Source organism: Pan troglodytes, chromosome 7 (genome assembly GCF_028858775.2).
Source record: "Pan troglodytes isolate AG18354 chromosome 7, NHGRI_mPanTro3-v2.0_pri, whole genome shotgun sequence".
Taxonomy (NCBI): Eukaryota; Metazoa; Chordata; class Mammalia; order Primates; family Hominidae; genus Pan; species Pan troglodytes.
Window position 1 is genome coordinate 64,692,633 of NC_072405.2, and position 10,277 is coordinate 64,702,909.

The following is a 10,277-nucleotide window of genomic DNA, read 5'->3' on the forward strand; positions in this document are numbered from 1 at the left end:
TACACTGCCAAACTGCAGTTATTTTCCAAAAAGCTTTAATAATTTATATTGTCACTAGGAGTGGCGAGATCTTCTTTTACCACAACTTTATTCAAATTAAGAATTGTGTATGTGTGGGTGTTTTAAAAAAAGATACCCTATTTTAAATTTGCAATTCTTCAAGTACTTGTGAGATCACGTTATCCTGTTTTTCATATTTGTCTCCTAAATGCATATTCTTTATTATGAATTGAACTTTCAAGATTTTCGTTCATTTCTCTATTAGGGCATGATGATTTTTATGTATGTGTGTTCTTTTTCAATTATTCTTTTCTTTTTTCCTTCCTTCCTTCCCTCCCTCCTTTCTTTCTCTTTCTTTCTTTCCCTTCTTTCCCTCCCTCCCTCCCTCCCTTCCTCCATCCCTCCCTCCCTTCCTTCCTTCCTCTCTCTCTTTCTCTTTCTTTCTTTCTTTCTTTCTTTCTTTCTTTCTTTCTTTCTTTCTTTCTTCTTTCTTTCTCTCTCTCTCTCTTTCTTTCTTTCTGTCTTTCCTTCTTTCTTTCTTTCTCTTTCTTTTCTTCTTTTTGTTTTTTTGAGACAGGGTCTAGCTCTGTCGCCCAGGCTGGAGTGCAGTGGCACAATCTCAGCTCACTGCAACCTCCACCTCCTAGGTTCAAGTGATTCTTCTGCCTCAGCCTCCCAAGTAGCTGGGATTACAGGCACGTGCCACTACACCAGGCTAATTTTATATTTTTAGTAGAGACAGGGTTTTGCCACGTTGGCCAGGCTGGTCTCAAACTCCTGACCTCAAGTGATCCACCTGCCTCGGCCTTCCAAAGTGCTGGGATTACAGTCGTGAGCCACTGCACCTGGCCATGTATGCATTCTTTATATAATAAAAATATTGACCTGTTGTCACATTTTGACAAAATATTTTTCTCCACGCATTGTCTGTAGTTTATTCATATTTTAATAATCAGAAGTTACCATTTTTTGTAATTAAATCTGGCAATCTCCTTCATAGTTTTTTTCATTGTTTTTAAGCTTCTGTGTTCATATTCATAATCTTTCAATTCTATATATGCTCTTTAATCCATCTGGAAGCGATTTTGGTGTGTGGGATGTAAAGTATTTATTGAAAAAACATATAATTTTAGTAAAACCAATGGTGGAAGGCTAAAAGCTCCTTGCAAACAGGAAACATGTTTTATTCACTCTTGGGTTTCCCTGACTTTCCCAGGCAGAAGAATCACTAAAGGCAGCTTTTGTTTCCTCAGGCTCCAGCAGCCTAAGCTACATTCAGGAAACATGGGTCTCCACTCCCTCCATCTGCTCTTTCTGCTGGAAGACACTAAGCACCTGTCCCCTTGCTGGTGTCATGACATCTCCCAGGGGTTGCTGGTCTCTTGTCCCTTGTGGACATCTTCAACCATGAGCTTCTGTAGAAGCAAGGAAACGGCTACCTTCCCGGGGGCTGCCCAGCCTTGAGCCAGCAGCGCCCCCTGGCGCCTTTTTCGTTTTAATTGTTCACACAATGCTCCACTCTCTCCGCTGGTCATTTTTCCTGGAAGGCGCCTCAAAAGATCTCCTTCATCCGCTGGGGTAGCTTAGGCTGACATTCTCTTGCGCTGACATTGCTCTTAGGGTTAATTTCTTCTTCATTTGAACAGTTCCTCCTCAGTTAAGGAGAAGCCATTATTTCTCGGTTGCCTTTTTCTTTTTTTGATATGGAGAGGCAGAGGGGTTGTGGGTGGAGGCCGACTATTAGCCTCATCTTAGTGATCTCTTCCAGGAACTTTGGGGTTTTTTTTTTTTTTTTTTGAGACAGGGTCTTGCTCTATCGCCCAGGCTGGAGTACAGTGGCCTGATCTCAGCTCATGGCAACCTCGACCTCCTGGGATCAAGCGATTCTCCTACTTTAACCTCCCAAGTAGCTGGGATTACAGGCATGTGCCACCACGCCCAGCTAATTTGTGTCTTTTTGGTAAAGACAGGATTTCACCATGTTGCTCAGGCTGGTCTTGAACTCCTGACCTCAATTGATCTGCCCTCCTCGGCCTGCTGGGATTACAGGCGTGAGCCACCGCGCCCGGCCCAGGAAATCTTTGAAGCTTTGTACAAATAAAATCCCAATGAGGATTTCCTGCTGTTTGAGCTAGAACTACAGGTCTTTGTACAAATAAAATCCCAATGAGGATTTCCTGCTGTTAGAGTTAGAACTACAGGTCTTTGCTGGGTGCAGTGGCTCACGCCTGTAATCCTAGCAGTTTGGGAGGCTGAGGCTGGCAGATCATCTGAGGTCAGGAGTTCGAGACCAGCCTGCCCAACATGGAGAAATGCCGTCTCAACTAAAATACAAAAATTAGCTGGGCGTGGTGGCAGTCCCAGCTACTTGGGAGGCTGAAGCAGGAGAATCGCTTGAACCCGGGAGGTGGAGGTTGGAATGTGCCAAGATCGTGCCATTGCACTCCAGCCTGAGCGACAGTGCGAGATTCTGTCTCAAAAAAAGAAAAAAAGAAAAGAAAAAACCATAAAACTCTTTAAAATTGAATTTTTGTCACTAAGGAGGAATCTATAAAATAGGATGGGGGAGAGTTCAAATAAATGAAACCTAGAAGTAGTCCTCAAATCTAATTAAAGCCAACACTGGAGATCAGTCCTGTTACAAAACAGAAAAACAAATTGTTGAATGTATCTGCATCATTTTCTCTCCTACCACCCTGGCAGAGGTACTGAGTACCAGAATGGCCAAAACATAGTGGCAAGAGAGCCAGCAGGGAAAATCCTGAACAATCCACTAATTGCATACTCAAGCCTACATTCAATTGACTCTATATTCAGAAACAGAATTGTCCTAGCCATGGATTTATCCTAGCTCAAGTTAAAAGAGCAGGAAATTATGAGATAATTATGGAAAGATATACTCCAGTAGACAATTAATAATAGACCATCTACCGTAGTAGACTAGCATTACCCTTGTCACAACATTCAATTGAATATGAGAGAAAGCAGCTTATTTTTCTTTCTTTTTTAAACAATTTATTCTTCAGGTTGTTTTGTGGCAGAATTAACATTTCTTAAGGCCTTAAAGATTCTTCAATGTTGGACAAATGTTTGCTCAGACTGACTGTACAATATGTTCTAATATGGTTCACCATTTCTGAAAGTGGGAAAATCTACTTCCAGTTTTTAAGTCAGGGAAATTCTGTAACTTGACCCCTATGTGAGGGGATGTGCTTCTGGCATTGGTTGCTATTATTCTGTCAAGTTTTTTTCTCCCTTCTGTTTAAATTTCTGCTGGCTGCACTCTATTATTCCATAGACCTTTAGGTTTTCCCTCTTTGTAATTTGATGCCCTATTCAGCAGTATTCAGGAAGCTGTCTTGCTTTAGTTTAGTGCTTCTCAACTGCTTCTGCTTTCCTTAGCTGAATGTGTGGCTTGTTTCGTCTTTTCAGTTTTCCCCTTTCACGGGGGCTTGTATTATTTCAATATTCTTTATAAGGAAAGTATAAATTTCACGTGAGTTGATTCACATATATGAATGTATTAAAAAAAATTTAAGGTTTTTGATATTGTTTGCTTTTAAAAACATGCCCATACATACATTTTCTTCTTTTCATTTTTTAAATTTAGTTTTAATTTTCATCAGTTGTACGTGAATGTCAGTTAACAAGTCAAATAGCTACACTCGAATTATTGCATAGAAAAGCTGGCCTCTAGGGTGCCACATCAATTCTTAGAGTCTCCCAACCATGCTCAACTCCTTTTTGCTGTTGGTTTTGATATTTAACTGCATACCTCTAAATATAGCATGCTTATATGACTACTTCATTATTATTATTATTACTATTATTATAGTTTTCAGCATTATCTATTGACGTCCCTTTTTGGAAAATGAGGATTTACTTTTTTTCCACTCCTATCCCCAGTACATCTGGTCACAATTCCCCTCCGTCTTTCCATCATAGTTAAGTTATAACTTTGGTTAGATCAATATGTGATGTTACAGTATTACATCTACGTAAAGCCATTTGGGATTGTTCCATTCCTTATGCAATGTTTGCTTTCCTTTTGTTGCCCAACTTTTTGTTTCTCCAAAGTTAATAAACTTTTTGTTTAATTTGCTTTGTTTTCTCTATACTCATCATTAAGTTAACCCCCAACTTGCCTTAAATTCTGGAAATGTTCTTTCAGTCCACTCAAACACAGGGATTCATTAGTTTTATCTTGAGTTTTTGGACCTGCTCTAATCTGTACTGGTGCACAACTGACAGCTCATGGTCTTTATTTGCCATAATCTTTGGGGATTCCCTTTGTTTCTTTATTGAGTCCTATTTATTCCCTGGTTCCCAGGTTTTCTTCTTTCTTGGATTATGTTCTTGCTTTGGTGGAATGAACCCCCTCAAGTAACTTCCTGGAAAAGGGTACACAGATATAAATTTTTGAGATCTGACATGTCTGAAAAGGTCTTTAGTCAACTTGCACATAAAATCAATAGTTTGGGTATAGAATTCTAAGTTGAAAGTGATTTTTGCTTAGAATTTTGGAGGCAATGTTCTCCACTGTCTTTTAGTGTTTTTATCTTTTGTATGTGACTTGTTTTTGCTTTTAAATTCTGGAAACTTTTAGGACTTTGCTATTGTCTCCACTATTTCAAAATTTCATGATTATATACTTTCTCATAGTCTGTTTTCATTCATTGTTTGGGCAATCAGTACATCCTTTCAAATGGAAGACATTTGTTTCTTAAATGGTTCTTTAATAATTTTCTTCTGTTTTTCATGTTTTCTCTTCCTGGAACTTCTATTAGTTAGATGTTGGACTTCTCAGATTGATCCTCCAATTGTCTTGTTTTTGCTATTTTCAATTTCTTTTACTTTTCCTCTACTTTCTGAGATATTTCCTTACCTTTATGTATCAATTTTTCTAACGAATTATTTATTTATATTATAGTGTTAACTTCCAAGAGCTCTTTACTATTTTCTAGCTTTAAAAAAATCCTATGTTTGTTTCACGTAGCCAACACTCCTTTCACATGTCTCCAAGGATGGTTAAGATTTAAAAAATCTTCCTCTTTCATAGTAAAGCCTTTACTCAGAAATAAATTAGGCTCATTGGTTCTATTTAAGAGTAAGGCGGGCTGGGCGTGGTGGCTCATGCCTGTAATCCCAGCACTTTGGGAGGCCGAGGCGGGCAGATCACAAGGTCAGGTGTTTGAGACCAGACTGGCCAAAATTGTAAACCCTGTCTCTACTAAAAATACAAAAATTAACTGGGCATGGTGGCAGGCACCTGTAATCCCAGCTACTCAGGAGGCTGAGGCAGGAGAATCGTCTGAATCCAGGAGGCGGAGGTCGCAGTGAGCCGAGATCACACCATTGCACTTCAGCCTGGGCAACAGGGCGAGACTCCATCACACACACACACACACAAAAGAGTAAGGCACTAAAAGCTGATTGCTAACTCTGCACATGTGGACAGACCTTTAAGAATGAAAGCTTCACTGTCATTTATTCTACTGTTTTACTGGGGAACGTCCATCATCAGTATCTTTAGGTCTATTTTCTTGCACTATTCATATTTTCCTGCCTAGAGGGTGTTAGCTTGGTTGCCTGATCCTGTGAATTTAAACTTAAATAAGTATCTATAAAAATCTTGAGTTAAATTTAGTATTGTATGATCTCTTCAGTACTAGACTATAATATCAAATCTTGGGTCTATGTATGTTTTTGCTTTTCCCCAGTGTTCCAGGCATGATGCTAAGGATATAGTGGATGATGAAATATATGCTTGCTGAATATGGGAATAAGAATTATTTTATGATCAGATTTTTTTTTTTTTTTGAGATGGAGTCTCGCTCTGTCACCCAGGCTGGTGTGCAGTGGCATGATCTCAGCTCACTGCAACCTCTGCCTCCTGGGTTCAAGTGATTCTCCTGCCTCAGCCTCCTCAGTAGCTGGGATTACAGGCACTGCCACCAAGCCTGGCTAATTTTTGTATTTTTAGTAGAGGCAGGGTTTCACCATGTTGGTCAGGCAGTCCTGAATTCCTGACCTTGTGATCTGCCCACCTCGGCCTCCCAAAGTGCTGGGATTACAGGTGTGACCCACCGCACCCGGCCATGATCGGATTTATGTGAAGGAAAGGAATAAGTATACACTTAACTATTTCCTTTTCGGCATGGAGCACTGATATAGTTTGGGTATTTGTCCCCACACAAATCTTATGTTAAAATGTAATCACCAATGTTGGAAGTGAGGCCTGGTAGGAGGTGTTTGGATCATGGGGGCAGATCCCTCATGAATGGTTTGGACCATTGTCTTGGTAATAAGTGAGCTGTTGCTCTGAGTTCACACAAGAGCTGTTCATTTAAAAGTGTGTGGCACCTCCCCCACACTCTCTCACTTGCTTCTGCTTTCATCACGTGAAGGGGCTGCTCCCTCTTCACCTTCTGCCATGATTGTAAGCTTCCGGAGGCCTCCCTAGAAGCTGAACACATGCCAGCACCATGCTTCCTGTAAAGCCTGCAGAGCCATGAGCCAGTCAAACCTCTTTTCTTATAAATTACCCAGTCGCAGGCATTTATAGCAATGCAAGAATGGCTTAATACAGGCACCACATTATACTTCTCATGTAACTTCTTTTTCTCAATTACAGTATTCTAATATTTGTATCAAGTAATGCCTTAGACACTAATTTTCTTTTTTTTAATGGATTAGATAAAATAAGTTGTTTAAACATTTAAAGTAATGAAAGTGAAAGTAGGGTATTTCTTGCCACCATGACTATCCCAGGTGGTGGAGTGTAAGGATTAAGGACATAGGTTCTGCCCTGTCATTTGGGTACATGACCCTCCGCCAAGTTACTTACTCTTTCTGGGTATCAATCTCCTGATCTTTAAATAAATAATCATAGTAAATAGGTTAGTTGTGAGATTTTAGTCTATGTAAAACACTTTACAGTTTTTGGATTATAATACTCTCAATAAATTTTAGCTATGACAATAATAAAAAGTGATGATTTTTCTGAGCCGTGAGGACATTACAAGAGTGATGAGTGTTATGAAGGAGAAGTGTAGTGTGACGGGAACATTTACCAGAGGGGCATAACTTAAACGGGTGCATTTTAGTCTTTTTCCTTCATGGCCTTGTCAGCTGCTCCCTACCTTTTTTTTTTTTTTAGACGGAGTCTCGCTCTGCCACCCAGGCTGGGGTGCAGTGGTATGATCTTGACTCACTGCAACCTCTACCTCCCGGGTTCAAGCAATTCTCCTGCCTCAGCCTCCTGAGTAGCTGGGACTACAGGTGCCTGCCACCATGCCTGCTAATTTTTGTATTTTTAATAGAGATGGGGTTTCACCATGTTGGCCAGGCTGGTCTTGAATTCCTGACCTCAGGTGATCCAACCGCCTCGGCCTCCCAAAGTGCTGAGATTACAGGCATGAGCCACCATGCCTGGGCTGCTGCCCTCTACTTTTGACTTTAGAAAGTGGCTGGAGAAAAGTGAATTCCTGGCACAGTTAAAAGCATGTTTACCATGATTCAGTTAGCTTGAGAAAACTGAATGAAAAGGAAGGCAAGTAGTGTGATACACGAGAGCAAGGAACAGTTAGGGAAGTGGATTAAAGGCGCTTTAAGGCAGGCTTGTGCAGATTGAGGTTTAACTTTATGTTTCAATATTTGTTACTATTACATTCTATTCTTTTTGAGCAAGCAATACATTGACATAAAATCAAATATAAATGGTATGCAGTGAAAACTCCCATTCCTATCCTTGCTCTGTCTCTCTTTTCCTTACCACAGATAATGACTTTTTTTTTTTTCCTTTCTGGAGTTATTATGTAAAAGTACAAAAAACATGAATATCTATTTTTATTCCCCCTCTTTCCTTCACAAAAGGAAGCATATTGTAACATACTCAGTTGCATTCATTACCATCTTACATCTTGCTTTTAATTTAAAAACATATTATGCAGCTTTATCAGTAACAGTAAAATGCTTCTTTTTTTATTTCTTCTCATGTACATAGTGTTTTATGATATGGATGTATCATCAGCTAACCAGTTCTTATTGATGGAGACTTGACCTGCTCTCATTTTGCTCTTACCAAAATGCTGCAATGAATAAACTTGTTCATATGTCTATATAAATAAATCTCCAGAAGTGTGATTATTGGATCACAGGGTTAAATGTAATTTTTTTATTCATTCAAATATTTATTGAACAGCTAAGGAGATACAAAGGTGATTTAAAACATGGTCAGAGGTGGCCGGGCGCGGTGGCTCACGCCTGTAATCCCAGCACTTTGGGAGACTGAGGCAGGTGGATCACGAGGTCAGGAAATCGAGACCATCCTGGCTAACATGGTGAAATCCCGTCTCTACTAAAAATACAAAAAATTAGCCGGGCATGCATGCAGGCGCCTGTAGTCCCAGCTACTCGGGAGACTGAAGCAGGAGAATGGCAGGGTGAACCCAGGAGGCAGAGCTTGCAGTGAGCCGAGATCGTGCCACTGCACTCCAGCCTGGGAGACAGTGAGACTCCGTCTCAAAAAAAAAAAAAAAAAAAAAAAACATGGTCAGAGGTGATGCAAATGCACAAGTAATAGAAAGCAAAGGGCAAGGTTCACCGAATCACAGCAGTCAGAAGAAAGTGCTTTAGGGAACCAAGAGTGAGATTGTTTCCAGCCTGAAGAGGCATGGGTGGCAAATCAGAAAAGGGGATTGGGATTAAAATAGAAGACTTCAGTCTGGATTGTTGATGACACTCAGTATGGACTATATTGGTCTCTCCTTTTCCTTTCTCCCCATCTTTGGGCTTAATTTACCAGTAGTGCCCAGGACTGTTCAATGCACTTTTTCTATACTTGCTTGCATTTTTGCTCTGATGTCTTCTACAGAACTAGGTCCTTTTGGTGTTTTAGGAGTTTTTCCTGTTTTTTGAAGGAGTCTTGTCCTTTTGATCTTGGTGTTAATGATGGTTTTGAGTCTTTTCCATTCTGATTTAATTTTTGTCCTTTTTTGGCTAGAGTGTCTTGTATAGATTGCTTCACTGGTGCTTTTTCTTCAGTTCCCTCATCATCAAAATCATCATCATCTTCATCATCATCATTATCATCATCATCATCATCATCATCTTCATCAGCAGCAAGTTTTACTTTTTTCTGTGGAACCTTGCTACCACCTCCAGTAGCAGACCGCTTTCCAGATATACTTAAGAGTTTCACATCCTCCTCCTCTTCATCTTCTGACTCTGCATCTTCTACCACAGCTACTAAGTGCTGTCCACTAATATGCACTGGCCCTGAACCACACTTCAACTGTAAGACCACTGGTTATGTTATTTCAAATCCCCCAAGGGAAACCGTTGGCTGTACAGACATTTTCAAAGTTGCCAGTGTTACTTTAATTGGGCTGCCTTCGTAATTCATTGCCTTTGCTTCAATAATGTGCAATTTCATCCTTTGCACCAGCCCCTAAACTGGCCATTCTTTTTTTTTTTAGACAGAGTTTCGCTTTGTCACCCAGGCTGGAGTGCAATGGCACGATCTCGGCTCACCACAACCTCCACCTCCCGAATTCAAGTGATTCTCCTGCCTCAGCCTCCCAAGTAGCTGGGACTACAGGCATGTGCCACCATGCCCAGCTAATTTTTGTATTTTTAGTAGAGACGGGGTTTCACCATCTTGGCCAGGCTGGTCTCAAACTCCTGACCTCATGATGCACCCACCTCAGCCTCCCAAAGTGCTGGGATTACAAGCATGAGCCACCGCGCCCAGCCTTAAACTGACCATTCTTAAAGATAACTGGTGCTCATTTTCATCATTATCCACCTTAAAGTGATAATCTTTGTTGGCCTTCAGTTCACAACCGAAAAGATAGTTCTAGGGCCTCAGGAGGCTCATGTCCATGTCCATCAAATCTTCCATCGGGTGGCAGCACGCACTTAGGTGGCAGAGAAGGGGGACAGAGATAAATGACCACTGCTCAAGAGAACAGCTGCACAGGATGGAATCACACCAGCAATTTTGTAATTTTAATAGATGTTCCCAGATTATTTTCCCTAAAGTCTGTACTTCCACCAGCAATATCCAAGAGTGCCTAGGCATTTCCCCATGGTCCCCATGCCTCACCAATTATATTTGTCAAATTTTTGTATTTTGGCCATAATGGAAAATGGTATTGAAAGGTAGTTTTAATTAGCAATTTTCATATATTTAAGAATCACTCATATTTCTATGTCTGTGAACTGATCATTCATCTGTTGGTCTTTTCCTTGTCAAATTCCAGAAACTCTTTTTA

General features: G+C 40.4%; 1 pseudogene; it reads right to left on the bottom strand.

Moving 5' to 3' along the window:
- Positions 1-8,564: 8,564 nt before the first annotated feature.
- On the bottom strand, positions 8,565-9,904 carry LOC107976312 (nucleophosmin-like; annotated as a pseudogene).
- Positions 9,905-10,277: the final 373 nt, after the last annotated feature.